Source organism: Cajanus cajan, chromosome 8 (genome assembly GCF_000230855.2).
Source record: "Cajanus cajan strain Asha chromosome 8, NIPB_CcT2T_4, whole genome shotgun sequence".
Taxonomy (NCBI): Eukaryota; Viridiplantae; Streptophyta; class Magnoliopsida; order Fabales; family Fabaceae; genus Cajanus; species Cajanus cajan.
Window position 1 is genome coordinate 28,796,309 of NC_138524.1, and position 26,572 is coordinate 28,822,880.

At 39.5% G+C, this 26,572-nt stretch overlaps 1 pseudogene; it reads right to left on the minus strand.

Moving 5' to 3' along the window:
* Positions 1 to 445: 445 nt before the first annotated feature.
* Positions 446 to 25,679, minus strand: LOC145950379 (uncharacterized; annotated as a pseudogene).
* Positions 25,680 to 26,572: the final 893 nt, after the last annotated feature.

The window sequence follows — 26,572 nt, forward strand, 5'->3', positions numbered from 1 at the left end:
ATGATAGTTCACTCAAAAGCAACATTGTTTTACACAAAAGCCATGAAATAACCACATACCTCGGTATCACTTTGAGTACCCAAGTCTCCTGGCCGTTTTATATAACCTGGATCTTTATTGCATTGGATTGAAATAGCATCAATAAAGTAGCGTAGATTGAAAGTTTAGAATTAAACTGGAAGATTTTTTTGATATTTCAGGACAGATTGTCAAGTTTTAGTCCTAATTATAAGTCCTAACTCTTGGATCCAACTTGAGTTCCTAAAGAATTTTATTTGAGCATTCATATCATAACAACAGGCATGCATCAGTAGAAGGTATTCATTCAAAGCATATAATATCACACAAATACGAGGAAAGTACATATATGTATATTACCATATCAGACAGAAAAATAGAAAGAATACATGACAAAGGAGATTACCTACTACACCTATAGAACAATGGCAATAATCTTTTTAAGGTTAGGAGCTGGAATTAGTGAAAATATTCAGTCAAGGTTCATCACAGAAAAGGATAGCAAACTGGCATACAATTTTTAAAATACCTGCAACAACACAGTTGACAAAGAGGATTGTGAGAAAGATTATAATACACAATAAGATGGGAGCATAACCAATATCTGTCACCATCCCACAACAAAGTTTCCCTCTCCAGTAGTTGTTATGAGCCCGTTGTTGATTTGAATGCAAAAATATAACACTATAACTTAACTATAGGAGCCTTTATCTCCGTCTCGAACCAGCCTTCCTTGAACAACTTAACACACACATCACTCATCTGAAACGGTTCAAAATGCACATCGGCGGCCATGTCCTCATTGACCTTAAGCTTGACCACCGCAGTAACCCACTCCTTCAAGCCACTCTCAGCATGATACTCGGCAGCCTGAAGCTAATGGTCTGCGTGAAAATGAAGCCAACTTTTCGCATCCCCAAGCCGACGACAATAGCATCGACGAGCTTCTCCTCGTTGGAGGTCCTCGGAGCCCTGCTGGGGAGGCTCATAGATGAAGTCGACCTCGACCTTGCCGTCGTCGGAGACGGTGCCGCACATGAAGCAGCTGCGCTTGACGGCGAAGGCGGGGGTGTCGTTGACGTAGTGCTGGAAGGCGTTGGCGCAGTCGCTGTCGAAGGAGACGAGTTGGCAGTGGGGATTCTCCTGGTGCGTGACGCGCATCTGCTTGGCGATGAGGTCGTCCATGGCCGAAGAAGCTGGCGAGGTTGAAGGCGGGGTCGGGGACGCGACGCTTGCCGTCGTAGGCAAGGAAGAGGATGGAGTCGTGGGCGAGGGGGAGGGCGGAGAGGGGCCCGACGGGGTTGGAGAATCAGAAGAGATCTTGGGGGGATTTGGCGATGAGGAAACCCTAGCACACAGAGATAGAGAATGTGTGAAGAAGCTAAAGGCCTTCCATGCGAGGTAATACTACATCGGTTATTTTGAAAACCGATGTAGATCTATTTGTAAATATTTACAAAATTGTCACCGCGTATTTAGATCTACATCGGTTTTGTACATAACCGATGTAAATTTGCTTTACATTCAACTTATATTTACGAATATGCCACCGTATCCAATTTTTACATCGGTTTTACCTAAACCGATGTAGAATTGGCGATGTAGAACAGTAACTTTCTAGTAGTGCAATCCTTTGATCCTTCAAGCTAGGATACTTCCTTCTCTAGCCTAGGCTTTCTTGCTTCGTGTTCTTCAATCAAACAAGCTCAATCCGTTCGATTCAAGTCTCCAAGAAGAGGATCCTACACTTGGTGAAGTCAAGGAGTGGTTCATCTTTCACTTCTCCTAGCTTTGCCATCAATTTTGGTATCAAGAGCAAGGTTCTTCATTGGAGATAAGTGTTCTTGAGTTTGGACCGTTTGTTTTTGTGTCTTTGGTGTTCTTGTTTGTCATATTTTGAGTTTCTTTCGGATCTATAAATTTTTGAAAACATTTTATCCATAGATCCAATTGTTGATTGTATTTTAAGTTTCATTCCACAATCAACACACTTAGGTCCTATTTGCTTGTGCGTTTTGTATTTGCTTGAGTATTCTCCATTCCTTAGCATGTGTCCGTGATTGGACTTCATTCACATTGCATTAGTTTTATTTTTGAATCACTTGTTTTGTCTTAGAAAGTCATGTGTAGTCCTTTGTATGTTGAAAATTCCTATAATAGCTTGTTTAGCCTAGTTTTTTTTTGTGTTGTTGTGTCTTCTATTGGTCACGGTTTTTGCTTATATTCTTTGTGCCTACCTATATGTGCTTTTGTGTTACATATTTGAGTTCATGTTCACTAGTACATCATTGGTGAACTCTTAGAGTTAGGTTTCCTTTGTGTACGTAAGTTTTCAAATCACTTTCCATAATACTCTTGAATCAACTTTGTGTAACTTGAAAATTTTAAGTGAATCATCTTACTTCTAGTGCACTATTTGTTTTGGATTCAAATTTTAAAAGTTTGGTGGCTGGAAAACAGAGAAAATACAGAGCATTATCATTCAAAATAGTTATAAAAAAAAAGAACAAAAGAATCCAACCAAAAGCTTAAAACTAGTGCACTAGTTCATTAATTTTTCACTTGAAACTTTTCATTCTAGTAGATCCGGTTTATACTTTGGAATTGTGAAAATTTTGAAATCAAAAGGAAAGTATCTTCTCTAGAATATACATTTGAATTCAAAAAAAGAAAAGAATAAAAAAAATTATAAAGCAAATATAGTAAGCAAAAGTCGAGAAGAACAATTAAGAAAATACACTTGAATTCCACAAAATTTTTGAACTACTAGTTTGTTTGTACTTGTTCAATTTCTTTATATTTTTTTTTTAGTTTTGTTAATCTACTCTAGTGCCTATCTAGGAACCTTCCTAATTTTGTGCTAGCTTTCTTTGGAGTCTTATTTTTCAGCTTTCATTTTTGGCTATCTTTGAGTCTTGTCTTAAACACTTTATTCTTCAATTTTTGGTATAAGCTTGTTAAATTGTGCTTTTGTTGCTTGTCTTGTTTTCTTTGACTAAAAACTCTGTGCTGGAAGTGGCCTCAAATCCTTGCTTAAGGACCAAACATTGACTCAACAAAAATTAGGAAAGAAATTGGACATAAAAGACTTTGAAATTTGACCTAATTTAGTGACCGAAAATTTCCTAAACCTACCTTCACAAGAGTGATCTTTCCATTAACCTTGTGAGCAGCCTACATTCATCACTTTGTTGTGTTATTTGTGCAGGGTCCAGAAACAACCATAATCAAGGATTAGTGGCGGATTGGAACACTTAAACAAGTGTTGGAAAATTTGGACAGCAAATCCATCACTAACTGGTCACTAAAGCCGCCACAAATTTGTTTCTAGAGTAGTTTAAATTTTTGCAATTTCTCTTGTATTTTCCATCAATTTGTAAATCTTGGAGGGAGTATTAAGAAGCTAGTCAGGTATATCTAATCCTTGGTAGCTCACTCACGTGTAGTACTAGTGGAAGTGGCTTGAAAATTTCATATGTTTTAAGCTTCCACTTAGGGCAAAACGACTAGTTGCTTAATCTTGCTTCCTTTGAGTTGTTTGATCTTTAAATTGTTTACTTTACTGCCCTAATTCGACTAGCATTGTGTAGAATTATTTTTTCACGTTTAGTTAACATTCAAAAATAATTCTGAAAAGCATTCAACATAAAAATCTTTGTGAATTTTTTTTTTGTGGAATTGAAAATACCACAAGGGAGTTTAGTGATTTCCACTTGAAAAGGCTCGGTTATTAAGTGGTTCTTAGTAGCTCACCTCCCTTGATAGTGAAACTTGTACACTTAGAATTCCAAGTGTTATTTTTGTTCCTAGAAAAGACCAAAAATATTTTATCTCTTTTGCATAGCATATAAAGTTCTTATTGCTTAATCATGAGTCACATTTCTCAAAGTGATAGTGATCTTGAATCTCCTAAAAGTTTTTCTAAAATTGTTAAGGAGGTCGAGGCACTAAAACTATGGAGACAACAAGAGGTACTTTAAAAAGAAAAAAAAAGATTGAAAGAGAAGTACAACTTGTTGCTCTTGAGGAAGAGATATACAAAATTAAGCAACAAGAAGCAAAACTTTTGGAAAAACTTAAAAAGAAAAAAAGTCAAAAGAGTTCCACTAAAAGTTCCAATGGCTCCACAAGCCAAGAGGATGTGGGTAGTTTGAATGTAGATGCATATTACCAACCCATGCCTAGAAGAGTCATTAAGGAACCCAAAGTTAGGGAATCAAGAGTTGATCTCCCTTACTTTCATGGAAAAGAAGATGTAGATGCCTACTTGGACTGGGAAATGAAAGTGGAGCAAATCTTCACTTGTCATCAAGTAGGTGAGGAAAGAAAAGTTCCCTTAGCCACCTTAGATTTCCAAGGACAAGCTATGTATTGGTGTGGAAAGCCTTGGTAAGAGAAAGGCGTCTTCATAATAATCCTCCTATTGCTTATTGGAATGAATTGAGGAGTGCTATGAGAAGAAGGCACATACCTTCTTATTATAGTAGGGAGCTTATGGATAAGCTCCAAAGACTCCAACAAAAGAACATGAGTGTGTAGGAGTATAGGCAAAAGATGGAGTTGTATCTAATGAGGGATGGAATAAGAGAGGAAGAAAGATTAACAATTGCAAGATTCTTGAGTGGTCTCAACTTTGATATAAGAGATAGAGTTGAATTACTCCCTTATAGGGACCTTGATGACTTGGTCCAACTTTGTATAAGGGTTGAGCAACAATTTCTTAGAAAATATTTTAAAAGTACCAACTCTAAATCTTATAACAAGGAAGAACACAAGAGGGAGGGAAGTTCATTTAAAAATTATGCTAAAGAAAACCCCTCTAAAACTCAAGAACTTGACAAAGATGAGGAAAAGAAAAAGGTCACCTCACACACTAGTTCGAAGACGAGTGAGATCAAATGTTTTAAGTGTCTAGGAAGAGGCCACATTGCCTCTCAATGCCCCACCAAAAAGACCATGATTTTAAGGGGTAAAGACATTTATAGTGAAGAGTCTTCATCATCTTCCTCTTCTAGTGAGAGTGAAGATCAAACTAGTGATCATGAAATAGAAAAGTTATATCCTGTTGATGGTGATCTTCTTATGGTCAAAAGGCTTCTTGGAAGTCAATCTTGTCCCACTTCATTATCACAAAGAGAGAACATCTTTCACACAAGATTTTTAGTTTCTAAAAGACCTTGTTCTCTCATTGTTGATAGTGGATCATGCTCTAATTGTTGTAGTACAAGATTGGTTAACAAGTTAGCCCTTACCACCATTCCTCATCCTCAACCTTATAAACTTCATTGGCTCAATGAAGGTGAGGAATTGGAGGTAAATCAACAAGTGAAGGTCAAGTTTTCTATAGGGAATTATAAAGATAAAGTTTTATGTGATGTGATCCCTATGGAAGCTTGTCATATTTTGCTAGGTAGGCCATGACAATTTGATAAACATACTATACATGATGGCCATACTAACAAAATATTCACTCATAAAAATAAAGAAATTGTTTTTAATCCTTTAACACCACCCCAAGTGTTTGAGGATCAAAAAAAAATAAAAAAAAAAAGAAAAAAAAAGAAAGAAAAGAAAATAAATTATTAGGGAAGAGTGAGGATGAAGGGGTCTCCTCTCAAGAATTTGTGACTAAGGAGAGTTATTTTATAAACAAACAAGCAATGAAACGTACTCTCTTTATTCATAAAAGTCTTAACTCTTATCCTAATGCTGCCACTAATCTTGAAGTTGAGAATGAAGAACAACACAATTTTCAAACAAAGGATTTTCAACTTCAAGATATAATGAAGAAGGAGTGGACTATTTCTAGTTTTACTTCTTATACTACTTCCTTGGAGGTGCACAAGGAAGAAAGTATGTCTGTGATCTTAATAAAGCACCCGATTTTTGGTTTATATTGTTTAATGATACAAAGTGTAGTGACTTATATTCTATGTTTGATCCTATGGGAAGTTCTTATTTCTTTGAACTTAATTTGATTCCTTCCCTACAAGACAAATATAGTTTATATGATCATGAATATCTAGCAAACAATCAAATCCAAAGTTGTTTAGGAAGTTTTCTAGTAGTTTTTTCTTTATATTTTAGGAAAAGCCTAGGTTACCATTTAGGGTACTTTAGGCAAGATGTCTTAGTTTGTAAAAATCATTCTTTTCATCGTGTTAATCTTAGTGTTATTACATTTTTAGGATTTCATTCAAGGTTATGCTTAGTAGCGGATCCTATTTCTAGTTTTAGGGAGTTTATCTTTCAGAGTTCAGTTGTCTGTGTGAAACTAGATCTCAGGATTCCTCTTCGGATTCCTAATTCATTTTCTTCAAATGAACATTTCACCTCTCATATATGGTATATTGTGCATGTAGGTGATGGTTCTCATCATATGGATCCTCGTGATTTGAGGACAAATCCTTTTCAAGAGGGAGGGGATGATGGAATCATGTCTAGGAAGGTAAGAGGTGACACATTAAAGGAGCCAAGAGGAATGAGTTAGACAGGAAGGTTTGGGCCAGTCAAGCCCTGTCGCAACTCGAAAATTTCCGATCTCGCGACTAATGGTTTAGACATCCTTTTAAAAGGCTCATCAATTAAGGAATGCCCGGACACCAGACTAATCCTTAATTAATGATTTTGAAAAATGAGTTCATGGAGTCGCCACCAATGTTTTACTCAAAACATTGGAAAAATAAAAGGTTTTTAAAAGTTCAATAATGGCCTTGATAACCAGAATTGGGTTCGGGGGTCGGTTACGTGTAGGGAAGGTATTAAACACCCCTACAGCGCCCTAAATCGGTACCCTATGATGAAGTTAACGTAATAAGAAATAATAAATTAAATATTAGATCCCCTTTTATTAATAATTATTTACATGCTTAAAAATTAAATTATACAATTAATCCTAAAATATCTACATGATTGCTTTTATTATAAACAATATTTATTAAAGATAAGAAATAAAATAAAGAAAAGAAAATTGACTGAAATACCTCTTGAATGAGCTGTATTGGATCTTCAAAAAAGGTGCTTTGTGGCAACCTTTCACACTACACAAATGCCTCACAATACTCAAGAAATACAATAGGAGAGAGAGAGAGAAAAAGAGAGAAATTTCGAGCTCTAAAGAGTGTTGGACGAAATTTTCGGGGTCCCTTGAACTATGCCCGAGATTTCTTATTTATAGGCATCAGATGTTGGCCTGAACGGCCCGTTCTGGATTCAGAACGGCCCGTTTCGGATCCGAACGTTAAGTGTTAACTTTGTACCCTAGAACGGCCCGTTCTGAAATCAGAACGGCCCGTTCCGGGGAACCAGAACGACCCGTTTTGATTTCAGAACGGCCCATTCTGGGGAACACATTTTAGGCCATTTGATGGGTTTGGAACGGCCCGTTCCAACCTAACTTTTTTAGTCCTTTTGATTGGTTTGGAACGGCCCGTTCCAATTCCAGAACGGCCCGTTCTGGACTTGGGAACGGCCCGTTCCGATTTTGGAACGGCCCGTTCTAGGTCACTAAAAAATTGATTTGGGCCCTCTGATGTCCTATTTTGCTAATTGTATGCCCCCCCGGACAAAATTGGGTGTCTACACTGCCCCTCTTTACTTGTCCTTTGGAATAGCTGTGTTGCTTTTCCAAAGGCAAGTAAAGACGTAGACATTTCATCCGGGTCTTCTCTTCGTCTCTTTGGTATTGGTGCTTCTGCGCTGTTTCCCTTAGAGAGGTGCATTTGTTCGCATCCTCACCCTTTAGAGCAGTTGTTTACTCTATTGGGTAACAAGGCTGACAAACTGTACACCTGGTCTTTAGTCTTTGAGTAGAAGCTCCATTATCTCTCTTGTGATAATGTTCCTTTATTTGTTGCTTGTTGAAGAGGGAGTATATTATGAGCTCAACCTCTCCATGCTGGACTGATATTTTGGGCTTCAGCCGACCCATAGGTGGAGCTCGACGGCAATCCCGATATTGACTTTGAAGAAATCGGCGGTACCCTCATTCTCATTCACTGATTTGAGAGGCTCGACGGCAGCTCTCGATCAAGTTGTGCTGATTTTTAAGGCTTCAACGAACCTATGGTGGGAGCTCGACGGCGGTCCCGATTTTGACTTCGAGGAACTCGGCGGTACCCTCGTTGTCGTAGTATTTTCGTAGCCTCTGCAAGCCGTAGTATTTTCGTAGTCTCTGCAGGCCGTAGTATTTTCGCAGCCTCTACAGGCCGTAGTATTTTCGCAGCCTCTCCAGGCCGTAGTATTTTCGTAGCCTCTTTAGGCCGTAGTATTTTCGTAGCCTCTTCAGGCCGTAGTATTTTCGTAGCCTCTCTAGGCCGTAGTATTTTCGTAGCCTCTTCAGGCCGTAGTATTTTTGTAGCCTCTCCAGGCCGTAGTATTTTTGTAGCCTCTCCAGGCCGTCTGCTGATGTTGTGAGTATTGTTGTACCGGCCTCTCCAGGCCGCCTGCTGATATTGTGAGTATTATTGTGCCGGCCTCTCCAGGCCGCCTGCTGATGTTGTGAGTATTGTTGTGCCGGCCTCTCCAGGCCGCCTGCTGACAGAGAGTATTATTGTGCCGGCCTCTCCAGGCCGCCTGCTGATATTATCAGTATTATTGTTCCGGCCTCTCCAGGCCGCCTGTTGATATTGTGAGTATTATTGTGCCGGCCTCTCCAGGCCGCCTGCTAAACGGTGATGATGTGATTCCCCTTTTCTTTGGGAGGACGTTTGAGGAAGACGAGGATTGCTGGTAGGTGGTGCCCTTGTGATGGTGGGCGAAGGAGTCAATGATGAGTATTATTATGCGTGGCCTCTCCAGGCTGCCTGCTGATGATAATAATGTGATTGCCCCCCCTTTTTTTTGGAGGACGTCTGATAAAGACGAGGATTACTGGTAGGTGGTGCCCTTGTGATGGTGGGCAAAGGAGTTGATGGGTGACAGGGATTCTAGTGTTACCCCTGCCATGTGAGTATTGTGATGCCTCTCCAGGCGCACTGCTGAGTCCTTTTGATGATTGATTGTTTGATTGTTGGTGGATGGTTGTGGAATGAAAGACTGCCCCTAGGTGGATGGGCAGGAGATGTTTATTGTGCCCCTGTGTTGGTGGGCAGAGAAGTGGATGGCTGGCAGGGATTCCAATGTTGCCCCTGCCGCTTGAGTATTGTGATGCCTCTCCAGGCGCCTTCTTGTTGTAGGTTTTTTTTATTTCTTTGTTTAGCTTCGGCTTTTTCACATTTGAAGCTTGCCTTTTTCTGCTATTTTTTTAAAATGCTTCGACTTTTTAACATGTATGAAGCTTGCCTTTTTTCTGTTTTATCTTTTGTTATCATCATTGGTGGAGGGATCCCATCCTATGATGATGTTGTTATTTGCTTAATATTTATTGACGAGTATTATTTTGGAAGCCACTTCTGGCTTTGGTAAGGAAACCATTCCTAGTCTTGGCATTCTCTTGAATCATCCTTCATTCAATTGAGGAGTAAGGCGTGATGGCCTCTTCATGCTTATGGTTTTGCTTCTTCAGTCGATTCCATTCTATTCCACTATTGATATGTATTTTCTTAGTGGGCACATAGAATCACTTGGGGTTGCCATTTGACACCGCTTCGACTCATGCTTGGCTATTAAGCTTTTACGAGTGCTTTGTCTTGATGAGTCTTTATGACCCATAGCAAGTAGGATGCATGGATGCAATGAAAATGCAAGACAAGAATGATTCTTTTATTTATTTATTTTTTTTGTGTAACGCCCTTCCATATGCCCCTAACTCATATGCATGCGATGCAGTTTATACTCATGTGTTTATTCCTAAAGATGCAATTCAATTTTTTTGTTAGGAAATTAACCTGTACGTGTTAAGGTCAATGTTGACGATTTCTTTTTATCCATGTCGTTTGTGATTATCGCCGGGATATGTTCTTTTGAACTCAAGGTTTCAGTGGCTCCTTGATTATGTAGTCAATGTGTAGTCAAGCGTCTCCCAACTCCGTTCAGGGACATCTCGATCTTTCCTTTGTGAGTATTCACTGTGCATTCTCCGTGTATATTTTCGGTCTCATTTTAATGCCATAAAGGTCAAGAGAAAAGAAAGAAGGGATGTTTGTATTTTTTTCAGAAGGGTTGTTAGAATGGATGTTTTTCCCAAAAAGGTTTTTTTTTAGAAGAATGGATATTTTCTTTTAGAAGGGTTGTTAGAATGGATGCTTTTTCCAAAAGGGTTTTTTAAAAGAATGGCTGGCCAAGGTAGGCTTTGGTGGTTTAGGCTGATGAACAAGCACATTCAAAGTGAGGAAATCATTTTCCGCGTTAGCTTATTATTTCCTTCAGAGTTAAGCGATGACTTGGGATTGCATATTGATTAAATGATCTTCTCGAGCCGCCTTTCGGTTTTCAGCTCGGGATGCTGCTTTGTCCTAACTTTTGCCTAGGTTACTTGAGATGTGTTCCCTAGCGGACATTTTCTTTTGATCCTTACTTTTGCCTAGGCTACCCTTTTTAATTGTGGGTTGCCTAGCAGATCTTGCCCTAACTTTTGCCCAGCCCCTTTAGTGGGTTTCCCGACGGGCTTTTGTCTTTGCAGGATTTGTGATCATTTTTCATTACTCCATTAAAGGGGGATGCCCCTTGCACTAATTTTTTTTGGGCTTTTATCCACAAGTCATGCTAAGTTTGATTGATCTTTATTTATTTATTTATTTTGTATAAAGCCATTGTTTCTAATGATGTCCTTATTTCAAATGTACTTGTTTATTTATGGTTTATTGACAAGGCTTAGAGTAGATAAAAGGGAGAAGAGAAATGAAGTAGAAAAGGGTATGGCATAAAAATGGAATTTTCAATCTACACGTGCCCCTTTAGCAAAGCTCGAAGGCCCGGGCATGCCCCGAGTTCGTGATTCATACACAGAGAGATAGACAGAGGTTGCCCCCTTGAGAGGCATGGTTGACGATTGGTTGAACTACGTTAGGAATGCATTCCCACTTGCTTGAATGTGGGTGTTTTGACTTCGGAGTGAAACCTTTATTAATTCTTGCTTTCTAAAGGGAATATTCAAGCCGACTTTCGGTTTTCAACTCAAGCAGGCATTACTTTTTTTTTATTTTTTTTATTTTTATGTATCCCTAACTTTTGCATAGGACGTATCCTATCGGGATTTTGATTCTTTTTTCTTTACCCTAATTTTTGCCTAGGACGCCCTTTTCGGGTTTTCGTCCTAGCGGGTTTTTGTATGCAATGCCTTTATTCTTCAATTGGGTTTTGTCTTGTAATTCCCTAAAAAGCAAGGATTCGTCCATTGTTGGTCATTCCTCTTATCCCGTCAATTGTCGTTTCCGCACGGAAAAGTCTCGGTGTTTTAATCGTCAATTTGGACATGTGATGCCCCCAATTACTGATAAATGTTCCCCGATTTGATGTGTCGGGTTCGCGCTTGATTACAGTAATTTCCATTATACGGTTAACACACACAGATTAAGTTTCCTTTTTTATTCTTATTTAATATTTACAAGGAAGCCATGTTATCTATATGAAACCTAGAATAGGATACAAAGTCACTTGAGAAATTCAATGAATATCATTCTCATTGATTTTTGTTTAGAGAACATCTTTGCATACTATTATATGTGTCTTCCATTTCTAATGAATGCATATGCTAAACTAAAAAATGCATGATATTTGTTTTTGCCTAAATTTTATTATTTTTTTTGTTACTAAAGGGGAATGGTGCATGATTTTTGCTATACTTTTTTTTTTATAAAATAAACTATCCTATATGATGCTTTAGAGTTAGGGTATACAGAAGAGCGTTAGTTTTAGTTTTTTATTTATTTATTGATATCTGTTTGTTTGTCTATAATATCTTTCTATTTGAAATGAAAGAAAAGAGAACACAACAAATGCAACACACATATGCTCAAACAAATGTACACCCACGAACGATCATGATCAAATCCTTGGTCTGTGGTCCCTGTCAAGAAAAGTGCGTTGTATAGGACGGTTCTAATCTCACTGGTCTTTAAGGCCCCCAAGGTGCCCCCATTACAGGGACCCAGTATCTCTGTCGCCGTCACCTGGCAAACTCTAAGGTCTGTCGTAGTATTTCAGGCTAGAGTAACCAGTTATCACCTTGAGTGTGATTTCCGACAAGGCTCGCAGGCTCTAAGGCCAAACTTGGGCCGGTCGTACGTCAACCACTCCCTATGGTTAATACCCTCATGCCCCCGGGTGTAGGGGGAACTGTTGTGTGCAAAGGATTGTGTACAATTTTTATTTCAAACAAATGCTGAATTTAAACAAGCAAACAAATATTTAAGCCAAACAAATAAAGAAAACAAAGTAAAGGGGAAAAATATTTGAATTATTATTTTTATTTTATTAACTTCATCAATTAAATGGGCCTGACCCTCTTTAAACGTCCCCAGTGGAGTCGCCATCCGTCGCAACCCGAAAATTTCCGATCTCGCGACTAATGGTTTAGACATCCTTTTAAAAGGCTCATCAATTAAGGAATGCCCGGACACCACCCTAATCCTTAATTAATGGTTTTGAAAAATGAGTTCATGGAGTCGCCACCAATGTTTTACTCAAAACATTGGAAAAAGAAAAGGTTTTTAAAAGTTCAATAATGGCCTTGCTAACCAAAATTGGGTTCGGGGGTCGGTTACGTGTAGGGAAGGTATTAAACACCCCTACAGCGCCCTAAATCGGTACCCTATGATGAAGTTAACGTAATAAGAAATAATAAATTAAATATTAGATCCCCTTTTATTAATAATTATTTACATGCTTAAAAATTAAATTATACAATTAATCCTAAAATATCTACATGATTGCTTTTATTATAAACAATATTTATTAAAGATAAGAAATAAAATAAAGAAAAGAAAATTGACTGAAATACCTCTTGAATGAGCTCTATTGGATCTTCAAAAAAGGTGCTTTGTGGCAACCTTTCACACTACACAAATGCCTCACAATACTTAAGAAATACAATAGGAGAGAGAGAAAAAGAGAGAAATTTCGAGCTCTAGAGAGTGCTGGACGAAATTTTCGGGGGTCCCTTGAACTGTGCCCGAGATTTCCTATTTATAGGCATCAGATGTGGGCCGGAACGGCCCGTTCTGGATTCGGAACGGCCCGTTTCGGATCCGAACGTTAAGTGTTAACTTTGTACCCTAGAACGACCCGTGCTGAAATCAGAACGGCCCGTTCCGGGGAACCAGAACGGCCCGTTTTGATTTCAGAACGCCCGTTCTGGGGAACACATTTTAGGCCATTTGATGGGTTTGGAACGGCCCGTTCTGGCCTAGAACGGCCCGTTCCAACCTAAATTTTTTAGCCCTTTTGATTGGTTTGGAACGGCCTGTTCCAATTCCAGAACGGCCCGTTCTGGACTTGGGAATGGCCCGTTCCGATTTTGGAACGGCCCGTTCTAGGCCACTAAAAAAATTGATTTGGGCCCTCTGATGTCCTATTTTGCTAATTGTATGCCCCCCGGACGAAATTGGGTGTCTACAAGCCCCAATGGGCCCGATGGGCCTTGAAGGCCCAATATGAGTTTCACATGGGCCATATTGATGTATTTATTGTTTTTCTATTAGTATAGGTTTCATATAATTTGGTCTTGTATTTTGGACCACATAGAGTAGCATTTTGAACCATAGGCTTATTGGGTTTAGTTTTGGGCTTCATGGGCCTTTAGGCTTTTGGTACCCAATATTGGACTCATTTTCATTCTTGTAATTTTTCCTATTCATTGTATTTCATTGACTATTGTATTTAGGTCATTAGTATAGGATTTAAGGAGATTTAAGGAGGAATACTTGTTTAAGAGGATTAGGCAAAACTAGGTTTAATTTAGCTTGCATTTAAGTTGCATTTTGAGTCACAAGGTTGGCGCCACCTTGGCTGAACATGTGTGACTCAAATTCAACCCTAAATGCAAATTAAATCAAACTTAAATGTACACTTAGCCCTTGGAATCCGGTGATGTACATGTGGGTTAAGATTTGAATTCAAAATTCAAATTTGAATTCAAATCTTGGCGCCACATGTGAAGCCTCCACATTGGCGCCAAGTGTCCCTAATTCCGGATTTATAAAAGCCTCCCTCCTAACACCTTGTAATCACTTTTGCATATATGAAATTTTTGAAAATTCTTCAGCCAAATTTCTACAAGAGTCACCGTGAGAGAATTGCCTTCAAAACCCTAGGAAACTCCCTTAGTTCCTACCTTTTGAAGTGAGCAATCCTTTGAGCCTTCAAGCTAGGATACTTCCTGATGGGTTCCTTCTCCATGAAATGACGTAGAGATGAAGGAGAGGAAGCCTTGCCCTTGATCTAGGTTCAACAAGGAAGACAAAGGTAGGTGCTTGGTGAAGGAAAGGAAATTGATGTGGGAAAGGAGGTGTTTGGGCGGAAGCTATTTAGGAGATGGTGTTTGGTGATTTAAGTTGGCTCACTCCAAGGTAGGTGGAGGCCACTCTAGGTTTCACTCTCCAAGGGTGGAGAATGGAGGTAGGCTAGCCGAAGCAACCCTAGGGACTAAGGATGAGGATTTGAGGCAAAATGTGCTCTCTCAAATTCATATAATCCAAAGTATTTACAAGTGGTGGGGTGTGGGGTATTTATAGGAGAAGTTGCATTTAGGGTTGCATGGCCGAAAATGCCAAGGCCAAATGCACTCTAAATGTAATGCCAAATTAACCCTAGATGCAACTTGGTGGCCAAGTTTGGAATCTAAGGGATTAGATTGGCTATAACAAGGTGCATGATAAATCCATGCAACCTTTGCCCACCATTGGGCCTAAGCCTTTCTAATCACCAAAAATAGGTCCAAACTCACCAAACTAGGCGTCACCTCCTATGTAATACCCTAGCCCAAATTAAAAAACCCTAATCATCTAAAGCACCCCATAATACAAGGGTAAAATAGGAAATACAAAGAAAATAAATCCTATGACTAAAATACCCCAAAATACAAGGGTAAAATTGGCAAATAAAATAAACCCTATACTAATGAGGCTTAGGAGGGTACTAATACTCTATGATCATGAGGAGAGTATCCCTAGGTGTGTGAACACCCTCCTCCTCTTCGACCCTCCTAGCCATGGACCTAGTGATGGGGCCCACATGTGTCTTCAAGGATGGTCCTCCATCATCCCCTCCTTCTTGAGAAGCATCTGTCCTCAGATTAATTTCTTCATCCAACTCCTCAGCTCCTAAAAATGGTGTGAGATCACAAACATTAAAAGATGAGCTAGTGCCATATGCAGAAGGAAGGTCTAATATATATGCATTGTCATTTATTTTGTGAAGAACTTGGAATGGTCCATCTCCCCTAGGGTTTAGTTTGGACATCCTTTGAGTAGGAAATCTATCCTTCCTCAAATGAAGCCAAACCCAATCCCCTACTTCAAAAGTGATTTTCTTTCTTCCTTTGTTGTTGTATTTGGCATATTTTTGAGTTTGTTGTTCAATTTGACTCTTGATCTTTTCATGGTATTTCTTAATGAAATTTGCCCTAGATACTCCTTCTTTGTGAAACAAGGAAGGGGTATTAGGGAGGGGCAAAAGATCAAGAGGAGTGATTGGGTTAAAGCCATAGACAACTTCAAAGGGGGAAAGATTAGTAGTCTTATGGACTACTCTATTGTATGCAAATTCTATATGGGGGAGACAATCATCCCAAGTTTTCTTATTTCCTTTGAGGAGTACCCTCAACAAAGTGGATAGAGATCTATTTACTACTTCGGTTTGGCCATCGGTTTGAGGATGACAAGTAGTAGAATAGAGGAGCTTAGTTCCTAGTTTTTCCCATAAAACTTTCCAAAAATGACTAAGGAACTTGGCATCCCTATCGGACACAATTGTTTTGGGTAGACCATGCAAACGGACCACTTCTTTGAAGAAAAGTTTAGCTATATAGCTAGCATCATCCACTTTGTGGCATGGTATAAAATGAGCCATTTTGCTAAAACGGTCCACTACCACAAAGATGGAGTCAAATCCCCTTTGAGTTCTTGGAAGACCAAGCACAAAGTCCATGCTAATATCTACCCAAGGGGAGCTAGCTATAGGAAGGGGGGTATAGAGTCCATGAGGCATTACTCTTGATTTAGCTTTCAAACAAGTAATGCATTTGGAGCAATGCCTTTGGACATCTATTCTCATGTGTGGCCAATAAAATTTAGCTTTCAAGAAACTTAGGGTTTTATCAACCCCAAAATGGCCCATGAGACCTCCTTCATGACTTTCTTTGACCAAAAGATTTCTAATGGATCCTTGGGGTATGCAAAGTTTGCCCATTCTAAAAAGATACCCCTCAAGAAAATAGAATCCATCAAAAGGCTTTTGGAGACATTTGGCATAAGTGGCTTGGAAGTCTAAATCAAGCTCATACAATTCCTTGACATCATCAAAGCCAAGTATTTGAGTTCCTAAGGTGGAGAGCAAGGTGTGCCTCCTTGAAAGGGCATCGGCTACCACATTGCTCTTTCCCTTCTTATATTTGATGATGTAGGGGAATTGTTCAAGATATTCCACCCACTTTGCATGCCTTTTATTCAACTTTCCTTGCCCTCTAAGATACTTGAGTGACTCATGGTCGGTGTGAATAACAAATTCTTTAGTCACCAAGTAGTGCTCCCAAACTTGGAGAGCTCTTAAGAGGGCATAAAGTTCCTTGTCATAGGTGGGATAATTCAAGGTGGCCCCATGAAGTTTTTCACTAAAGTAAGCAATGGGGTGACCTCCTTGAAGTAACACAGCACCTATGCCCAAACCGGATGCATCACATTCTAGCTCAAAGGTTTGATCAAAATTTGGTAGAGCTAGAATGGGTGCATTGGTGAGTTTCTCTTTTAGGTTTTTAAATGCTTTTTCTTGGGCTTCACCCCAAAGGAAGGGTACATCCTTCTTAACAAGCTCATTAAGAGGGGATGCAAGTGTGGAGAAGTCTTTTACAAATCTTCTATAGAAGCTAGCTAAGCCATGAAAGCTTCTAACTTCTCCAACACTTTTTGGGGTGGGCCATTCTTGGATAGCCTTTATTTTCTCGGAGTCAACTTGTACTCCCTCTTTGCCAACAATGAAGCCCAAAAATTTAACTTGTTCTTGACAAAAAGTGCATTTTTCAAGGTTGGCATAGAGGTGGTTGACTCTAAGAATTATTAGGACTTGCCTTAGATGTCCAAGATGTTCATCTAAGGTCTTACTATACACAAGGATGTCATCAAAGTAGACAACCACAAATTTACCTATGCAATCCCTAAGAATATGATTCATTAGGCGCATGAAAGTACTAGGGGCATTAGTGAGGCCAAAAGCCATCACCAACCACTCATATAAACCAAATTTGGTCTTAAAAGCGGTTTTCCACTCATCACCTTCTTTGATTCGAATTTGGTGATAACCACTTTTAAGGTCAATTTTGGAAAATATGACGGCCCCATGTAATTCATCTAACATATCATCTAACCTAGGGATTGGGTGCCTATACTTTATTGTAATGTTATTGATGGCCCTACAATCAGTGCACATCCTCCATTTGCCATCTTTCTTGGGCACCAAAAGAACGGGGACAGCACAAGGGCTAAGGCTCTTTTGAACCCAACCCTTCTTCAACAAGTCATCAACTTGAGCTTCTATCTCTTTGGTTTCTTGTGGGTTAGTCCTATAGGCGGGCCTATTAGGAAGACTAGAACCCGGTATGAGGTCTATTTGATGTTCTATTCCTCTTAAAGGTGGAAGTCCACTTGGGACTTCTTGAGGAAATAGATCATCAAACTCTTTTAAAAGTTTTTGAACCTCTTGAGGTAGAGACTCAAGCTCATGACTAGTGGCAGCAAGTGTCTCTTTGAAATAGAGAAGGTACAAAGGTTGTTCAATCAAAAGTGTGTTTTTGATATCATTTTTAAGGGATAAAACACTTTTGTGAACAACTTCTTTAGAGGGGACACTTGCCTCTAAACTTGGCACCTCCTCTTTCCCTTCTTTATTCTTAAGGGAAAAGTCTTTTTTTTCTTTCTTTGGCTTTCTACTTTTTTTTTCTCCCTCTCTTTTGATTTTCATCTTGAGTTGGTCCTCACACACTTGAAAAGGTGATAGAGGACACAACACAATCTTTTTACCTAAGTGATGGAAACTTATTTTGTTGGTTAGGCCATCATGAATAGTTTTTTTATCAAATTGCCAAGGCCTCCCAAGTAGAATATGACTAGCATCCAATGGCACTATATCACATAAAATTTCATCTTGGTATTTGCCAATGGAGATAGGTATATTCACTTGTTGATTAACTTCAATACCTCCCTCCTCATTGATCCATTGTAATTTGTAAGGTTTTGGGTGAGGTATCGTAGTTAAGGATAGCTTATCCACCAATCTAGTACTACAACAATTGCAACTAGATCCACTATCCACAATAAGAGAACAAGTGTTTTCTAAAACCTTGCATCTTGTGTGAAACAAGTTCTCTCTTTGGGATTGGTCTAGGGTACTAGATTGGTTTCCAAGAAGCCTTCTAACCATTAACAAGTCTCCTTCACAAGGGTGAGTTTCTTCCTCGGACTCTAAGTTTTCTTCATCACTTGAAGATGAAGAAGTAGCTTCATCAAGGCTACTATAGTGGTCTTGGCCCTTTAAAATCATGGTTTTCTTTGTTGGGCATTGAGAGGCAATGTGCCCTCGACCAAGACACTTAAAGCACTTGATGTCACTTGTCTTAGTGTCTTTGGAAGTTGTCTTTTGAGAGGTTTCTTTTTCTTTTTCTTTAGGGAAAGGATTGGAAGAGGGGCCCTCCTTCTTGAAACTCTTGGAATAAGATGGAGTGGAGTCTTTTCTAAAAGTTTTTCTTTTGAGTTGGTGCTCCACTCTAGAACAAAGTTGAACAAGCTCATTCAAATCTCTATATGGTAAGAGCTCAACTTTGTCCCTTATTTCAAGGTTAAGACCACTTTGGAATCTTGAGATGGTGGTCCTCTCTTCTTCCCTTATCCCAGCCCTCATCATGAGTAACTCCATAGATTGCCTATATTCTTCCACACTAGAGGACCCTTGTTTTAATCTTTGAAGCTTATCCATAAGCTCTCGGTCATAGTATGGAGGAATATGCCTCCTTCTTAAGGCACTACGGAGCTCATTCCAATATTGAATTGGAGGCTCATGGTTTATTCTTCTTTCTTTTTCTAAGGAGGTCCACCAATACATAGCATGCCCTTGGAAGCTAAGGGTTGCTAAAGAAACCTTCCTATCTTCACTTATTCCATGGCAAGAGAAAAGTTGTTCAACTTTCATTTCCCAATCTAGATAATTTTCAACATTATCTTTGCCATGAAATGGGGGAAGAGTGATGTTAGGTTCCCTATTGGAAGACTCCCTATGTCTATGATGCCTTGGGGGTCTTTGATAGTAACCATCATTGTGATGGCTACTAATGAAGGTATCACTTGGAGGTTGGGTGTGATGCCCTTCCTCCTCATGAATACTTGAATGCACATGCCCCTTACCTCTTGAAGGTTGAGGAGAAGTGACTTTTGGTCTTGAACCACTAGCCTCTCCTCCCACAACTAGTCTTTCTAGCAATCTTTTTATTTCATCATTATTCTTTTCCAACTCTTTTTCTTTTCTTCTTAATTCTTCCTCTCTTTTTATATTTTCCTCTTCTTTTTTTCTTAGGTACTCTTTCAATTCCCTAAGTTCATCCCTAACACTAGACCTAGTGCTACGAGAATTATGACCATGGACACTAGAATGATCACTCATCTTTGATCAAGAAAAAGGATTGAAAAGGGTTTTCACAAAGAGTGAGTGATAAAAAGGTTTTCACAAAAAGGGTTTTCAAGTGCAAGATAGGTAGAAAAGACCTAAGTGTACAAAGTGAACTTTCAAGGGGAGGTGGACTACAAAGAATCACTTAATAACCAAGCCCTATCAAGTAAAAATCACTAAGCCTTTTCTACTTTTTCTTACAAAACGAATTGGCACAATCAAAAGTGAGTGTGTGCACGTTACCCCTAATAGGCAAAACAAGCCTTCTAAACGTAATTGCACAAAGATAAAGTCCTAAGCAATTATACTACTAAAAGCTTTAAAACATGCAAAAGGAAAGCACTTAAAACATGTTCTAGTCGAGGTCCTAGGTGAAGGTTTTCAAATCACCTTCAACTACACGAACTAAAACCAAGTTGAAGAGGTTTAAAAATGGCCAAATTACAAACCAAAATAATGAAACTAAGGCCAAAAACAACAAAGAGGCCGAGAGAGAATTTAAGCAACAAAATCAAGCAAAATCAAGGTTTAAGTCTTCAAACTCCTCCAAATGGGTCCCTTCACAATGAACAAACTTGTTAGACCTCTCCAAGTGTTTGTTCACTCCTTGATGTATGGTGTAAGTCCCTCCAAAGGCTAGGCTTGGATTCGGTTCACCCCTCCACTCAAATCCACCAAAGGTGTGAAGATTGACTAGAGTGGGTTTTGGACCTACAATGAAAATGAAACCAACCCAAAGCAAGAGTCCAAGAAATAAAAACTGAAAAGCACAATTAGGAAAGGCTAAACTCAAAGAGAATTGATGGAGACAAACAAAAGAGGCCAAGAAAGACAAGCAAAAAAAAATTAAGACTCAATCAAATAAAGGGAAGCACACAAAGAGTATTCCTAGAAAGCACTAGAATGAGTTTAGTGTTTAGTCCACTTGATTAAGTCCTTTATGGTTTTCGGTCCAGCCAAAGGAAAAGTCCCAAAATGTGGTCAAATTGTCATAAGTCCAACTCCCAAATGCTTAGGTATTGTCCAAGTCCACAAGTCTAGCAACAAGTCCTTTTTGGTCCAAGAATTTTTTTTTTGTTCTTTTGTTCTTTGTTGCTCACGGCAATCTTGTTGTTAATATGTCTTGGGTCCGAATTTTTTTTTTAAAATTAAGCCCAAATGTTGCTTAGGTTTTGCACTTGTGGTTGGTCAAAAATTAGGTTAAAAATTTAGGAGAAGAGAGGATGACAAGTGGCGGTTTCTTAGTGGTTCCTTAAGGAATCTTTTTAGTGGAAATGGTTTTGTACTAGTTGGTACAAGTTGTTTGCAAAAAATTTTTTTTTCAGCCACCTCTTAGATTCTTTTAGGGTTCCTTTAAGCATACAAAATTAACCAAAACAAGTGGAATGCAAGGGAAAAGTGGGCAGCAAGTTATATGCATGTGCAAGGAAGCATTTTACACATGGAAACTCAAAAATACAAGGAACATGCTAGTACTATTTAGCATGCATGAATGACCTCTAGAAAGGCTTCTAAATGTCACGCCCACTATCATGCAATATGGCATATATTTATGTTCATGTAATCATGCAAAGTGTTTGGCACATACATGGAAAAATATGTAGACAAATTATAGGAAACAAAAATGACAAAACTTTAGGTGGATTCAAAAATAGAAAAGCATGTTCATGGCATTTTTCATGTGAGACTCAACCTAAAAAATGAAAAACATGGCAAACCTAACAATGGAACCTAAAATGGCAAGGAAGGCTCACAAGGACAAGATGTTAACCCTAAAGCTATTCGGCCACACAAAGAAGCAAGGAGTAGGAGACATGACCGAAAGCAAAAACAAAGACTCAAAGAAGACTCAAAGTACTAGATAATGTTACCCTTGAAGAACCTTGGCTCTTGATACCACTTGATGGGTTCCTTCTCCATGAAATGACGTAGAGATGAAGGAGAGGAAGCCTTGCCCTTGATCTAGGTTCAACAAGGAAGACAAAGGTAGGTGCTTGGTGAAGGAAAGGAAATTGATGTGGGAAAGGAGGTGTTTGGGCGGAAGCTATTTAGGAGATGGTGTTTGGTGATTTAAGTTGGCTCACTCTAAGGTAGGTGGAGGCCACTCTAGGTTTCACTCTCCAAGGGTGGAGAATGGAGGTAGGCTAGCCGAAGCAACCCTAGGGACTAAGGATGAGGATTTGAGGCAAAATGTGCTCTCTCAAATTCATATAATCCAAAGTATTTACAAGTGGTGGGGTGTGGGGTATTTATAGGAGAAGTTGCATTTAGGGTTGCATGGCCGAAAATGCCAAGGCCAAATGCACTCTAAATGTAATGCCAAATTAACCCTAGATGCAACTTGGTGGCCAAGTTTGGAATCTAAGGGATTAGATTGGCTATAACAAGGTGCATGATAAATCCATGCAACCTTTGCCCACCATTGGGCCTAAGCCTTTCTAATCACCAAAAATAGGTCCAAACTCACCAAACTAGGCGTCACCTCCTATGTAATACCCTAGCCCAAATTAAAAAACCCTAATCATCTAAAGCACCCCATAATACAAGGGTAAAATAGGAAATACAAAGAAAATAAATCCTATGACTAAAATACCCCAAAATACAAGGGTAAAATTGGCAAATAAAATAAACCCTATACTAATGAGGCTTAGGAGGGTACTAATACTCTATGATCATGAGGAGAGTATCCCTAGGTGTGTGAACACCCTCCTCCTCTTCGACCCTCCTAGCCATGGACCTAGTGATGGGGCCCACATGTGTCTTCAAGGATGGTCCTCCATCACTTCCTTCTCTAGCCTAGGCTTTCTTGCTTCGTGTTCTTCAATCAAACAAGCTCAATCCATTCGATTCAAGTCTCCAAGAAGAGGATCCTACACTTGGTGAAGTCAAGGAGTGGTTCATCTTTCACTTCTCCTAGCTTTGCCATCAGGCCCGAAAATGACCTTGTCCTCAAGGATGTGAGGTGGCAGAAATTGATTGGTGGAAGATGGCAAGGCACGGATCGCACTTGAGATGGGTGGAGAGGATACGTTTGTGTTTTCAAGGTGTTGATTTAGTGGAAGATGAAGTTAGGCACGTGTGTCAAGGTGCAGAGTTTGAGTTATGATGGGTTGTAGTTGGGTCAGGGGGTATTTGAGTTGGAGATATGAGGGGTTCAGGTGAAGCATGTGAAATGGGAAAAGACGGAGGGTTTGGGGCTTCCGGAGGGTAGAGAAAATCCGATGGTAATGGTTGGGGAGAAGAGGGGGGAATAGGACCCTTGTAAGGGTGAAGTTTTGGGACTTGGAAAACAGAGTGAATTTGGGAGGTTGGTGGCAAAGTGAGGTCGTACGCGACAGGGTCGATGCGACGTCAGATTTGGAACAGATCGATATAGCGACGACTGAGTTTGTGGGAGGAGCGGCGGGCCACTATGGATTGGTGATATGGCTGGAGGTGGAGGAGGAACCAATCATTGACATTAAAGGTAAGGTCTGAACGTTTGGAATCTGCCAGAGCTTTCATGCATTTTTTGGAACATAATAGGTTGCTTTTGATGATTTTGACTATATCTTTATGTTCCTTTATGATGGCAGCAACGGTGATGGGCAAAGAGGGGCTGGGAAATAAGTCTATGGTAGCTGGAGGAGTGCGACACTAAAGTTAGACATGAAACACATAGAATGGGGGGTTGAATATGTGTGTGTGTAGGAAAAAAAATTTAAGCCATTTTCGCAAGAGTAATATTCTTCGTCCAATGTACTTTTAGATATCAGACGGTTATGCAAAATTTTCTTAACACAAGGTCATTGCGTCTGAAGGATTTATCATCTGCTGAAGGAGAATGTTTTATATGACAATAATGATTGAGGCTCTCACATTTTCATTTTTCAAAATCGTTTCGTTTAAAGATAGGCAGTAGATAAAGCTTCTCAATGTAATATATTTCTTAAACAAAATTTGCGTCTTTGTCTGAAAAGTAGTTTAAAAGAAAAACGGACGGTAGATGAAGTTTTTCAATACGATTTGTCAATTAAGAAGAATTTATGTATGAAATATAAGTAATTGGTGCAAGCATTTTTATACTGGTTTGCTCAACTGAGCTACGTCCAGTCTCCTTCAACTGAAGGGTTCCACTAGATATGCAATTCAATACAGAAGTATTGTCGACCACTCCTGGCCCATTGGCTTCCCTTACCAATGCTAGTATTTTCTTATCATCCTCTTCAGGCTAGTAATGAGTATTATGGACTGTCCAGGTCAGAACTACTCTTGGTCCAAGTATTATCGACCACTCCTGGTCATGAGTATTCTCAACCAGTCCTGGTTGGCTAGATTCACTCACCATCTATAGTATTCTTAAACCACTTTTGGTTCCCCAAGTATTCTCGACCATTCCTGGCTCGCCAGCTTCACTCATCAGCGCTAGTATTCTTTATTCAGCCACTTCTGGCTCTTAGTGAGTATTCTCGACCAACTCCTGGCCCGCCAGTTTCACTCACCAGTGCTAGTATTCTTTGTTCAGCCACTTCTGGCTCTCAGTGAGTATTCTTTGACAAGCCCCTCCGGGCTTTACAAGTAATCTTCCCTAGCCTCTTCAGGCTTTACACATATTTCTCTCCCTAAGTACACATTCCTAAGTTACACTTAGAACTCCTTAGCCTATAGAAAGAAATACACTAAAGTACATGTTCTTTTTGTTTATTGGGCCTGATCTCCATTTAATCATTCTTACAATCAAGTAATAGCCCAGGGCAATGCTAGCCTTTTTCGATTCGAGGTTATTACATATTTATAGGCTTATAAGATTTTCCCGTTGCATATATTCGTTGAAGCTGATATAGTTGTTCATGACCAGTTTGAATTCCTTATTTAATGCTCAGATTCTTGCATTAAATGTTTCTTCTTGTGATAGATCTTGAGAGAAGTATTCTTTGTATTGGTAGCAGTAGTGTTTAAGTTTAGCAGGGATCTAGGAACCTTTTTGTCCTTTTCTAGTCTCATAGCTGTGGAATTTTGTCCTTGTCTGAAAAGGTAATGTACTTTTTCTGACACATGCATGCTTCTAGTTCTGTGCTTGATTGTCTCCTTTCTTCTTTTCTTCTCACAGTTTCGATGACTTCGTGTGTTCTTCTACGAGTTTGGACGACATTCAAATTGTCCTATGAAACTTGATTTCTCAGATGGTTGCATGACATGTTCCGTCTGGTCAACTCATATATGGTTAGACATTCAAATGATCTTTGACCAGCCTTCGTTTGAGTCTTTATGTTTGCTTTAGGTTGTGCTTGACGCGCTTTCGTCTTGTTCTTGATTTGTCTTGTGTTACCCTTTCGTCTATCGTCGTGTATCATCTGATGCATATGCTTGTTCTTCATTTTACCTGTTCTTATGTTTTTTTTTGACACACTAACACACTTGTTAGAGATAACAACATGTATTATATTTGTCTCACTTAAAACTTCGTTGGGAGTTTCTTCGCCTGATTTAACATACACAACGTGAAATGGGGTTGTACTAGGCTGGAGTGGCGAGAGGTATTGTACCAGTATTCCTCAAGGTGTAGAAAGTGGTACCATGTGCGGGGAAGGTATCCTACGTAACAATGCAAGTACGTTTCCAGGGTGCGGTTCAGGACCTCCTTTTGGCCATCCGTTTAGGGATGGTAGGTGGAGTTGAAACAAAGGGTGGTGCCCTGCAGGCGAAAAAAACACCTTCCAAAAAGAACTGACAAAAATAGGGTCACGATCTGAGACGATGGATTTGGGGGTTCCATGAAGGCGGCAGATGTTGACAATGAAGCTTTGGGCGAGTTGAGCAGCGGTGTATGTGGTAGGTAATGCCAAGAAATGAGCGAACTTGTTGAGACGATCGCAGATAACCCAGATTGTGGTATGGCCAAAAGAACAAGGAAGGTGAGTGATGAAACCCATTGATATGTCTTCCCAAATTCTCTTAGATGCAGTCAATGGCTGGAGTAACCCTGAGGGTTTGTGTGGCAGGTATTTATTTTGCTAACAGGTGATGCATTGGCGAATGAAGTTGCGCACATCAGCTATAATGCATGGCCAGTAAAAGGAGACTGACAACCGAGAGAGCGTTGGTTTTACGCTAGAGTGGCCAACAGAGGGAGTGCAATGGTATTCTTTGAGGAGTTGTTAGCAGTAGTTGGAGGTCTCTGAAATGAAAAGGCGCCTTTTGAAAAATAGAAGATCATTGCAAAAGGTGAAGTGGTCATGACTGGTGGTTTGTTTCATTAATTTGTCCTTGAGAGTCTTTCCATCCATGGAATGAGTGTAATAATGCTGTAATTCTTGAATGAAAGAGGCCACAGGAGACGACGAGACAAAAAATGTCAGCAGGGAGGGGTCTTTCGAGCAGGACAGAGCATCGACGACACCATTGTATTTGCCTGGCCTATAGAGGATATCAAAGTGGAAACCCATAAATTTGGTGACCCATTTTTGTTGTGTCGGGGTGTGAATGACTGAGAGAGTTGTTGAGATTCATGGAGTGGTGAATCAACTCAAACTTGGAGAATAAAGGTTTTGATGATAACAAAATGTGGATTATGAGAATCAAAGCTGACCAAGGACATCAAGAAGTCAAAAACAAAGTCAAGAAGAAAATATGGCTATTATGATGTGTAATACGGATAGCTCATAAGTTGTATTATTTTGTTTAGATTATTTTTCATGTCTGTGCTTTGTGCATGAGTCAATTTTAATCTAATTTGACTAAGAGTGAGTATGATGATGAGTTAGATACTTGAAAATTTATTTTGAGATATAAAACAATGTTTTTGAAAACTGACTCAAAATAATCG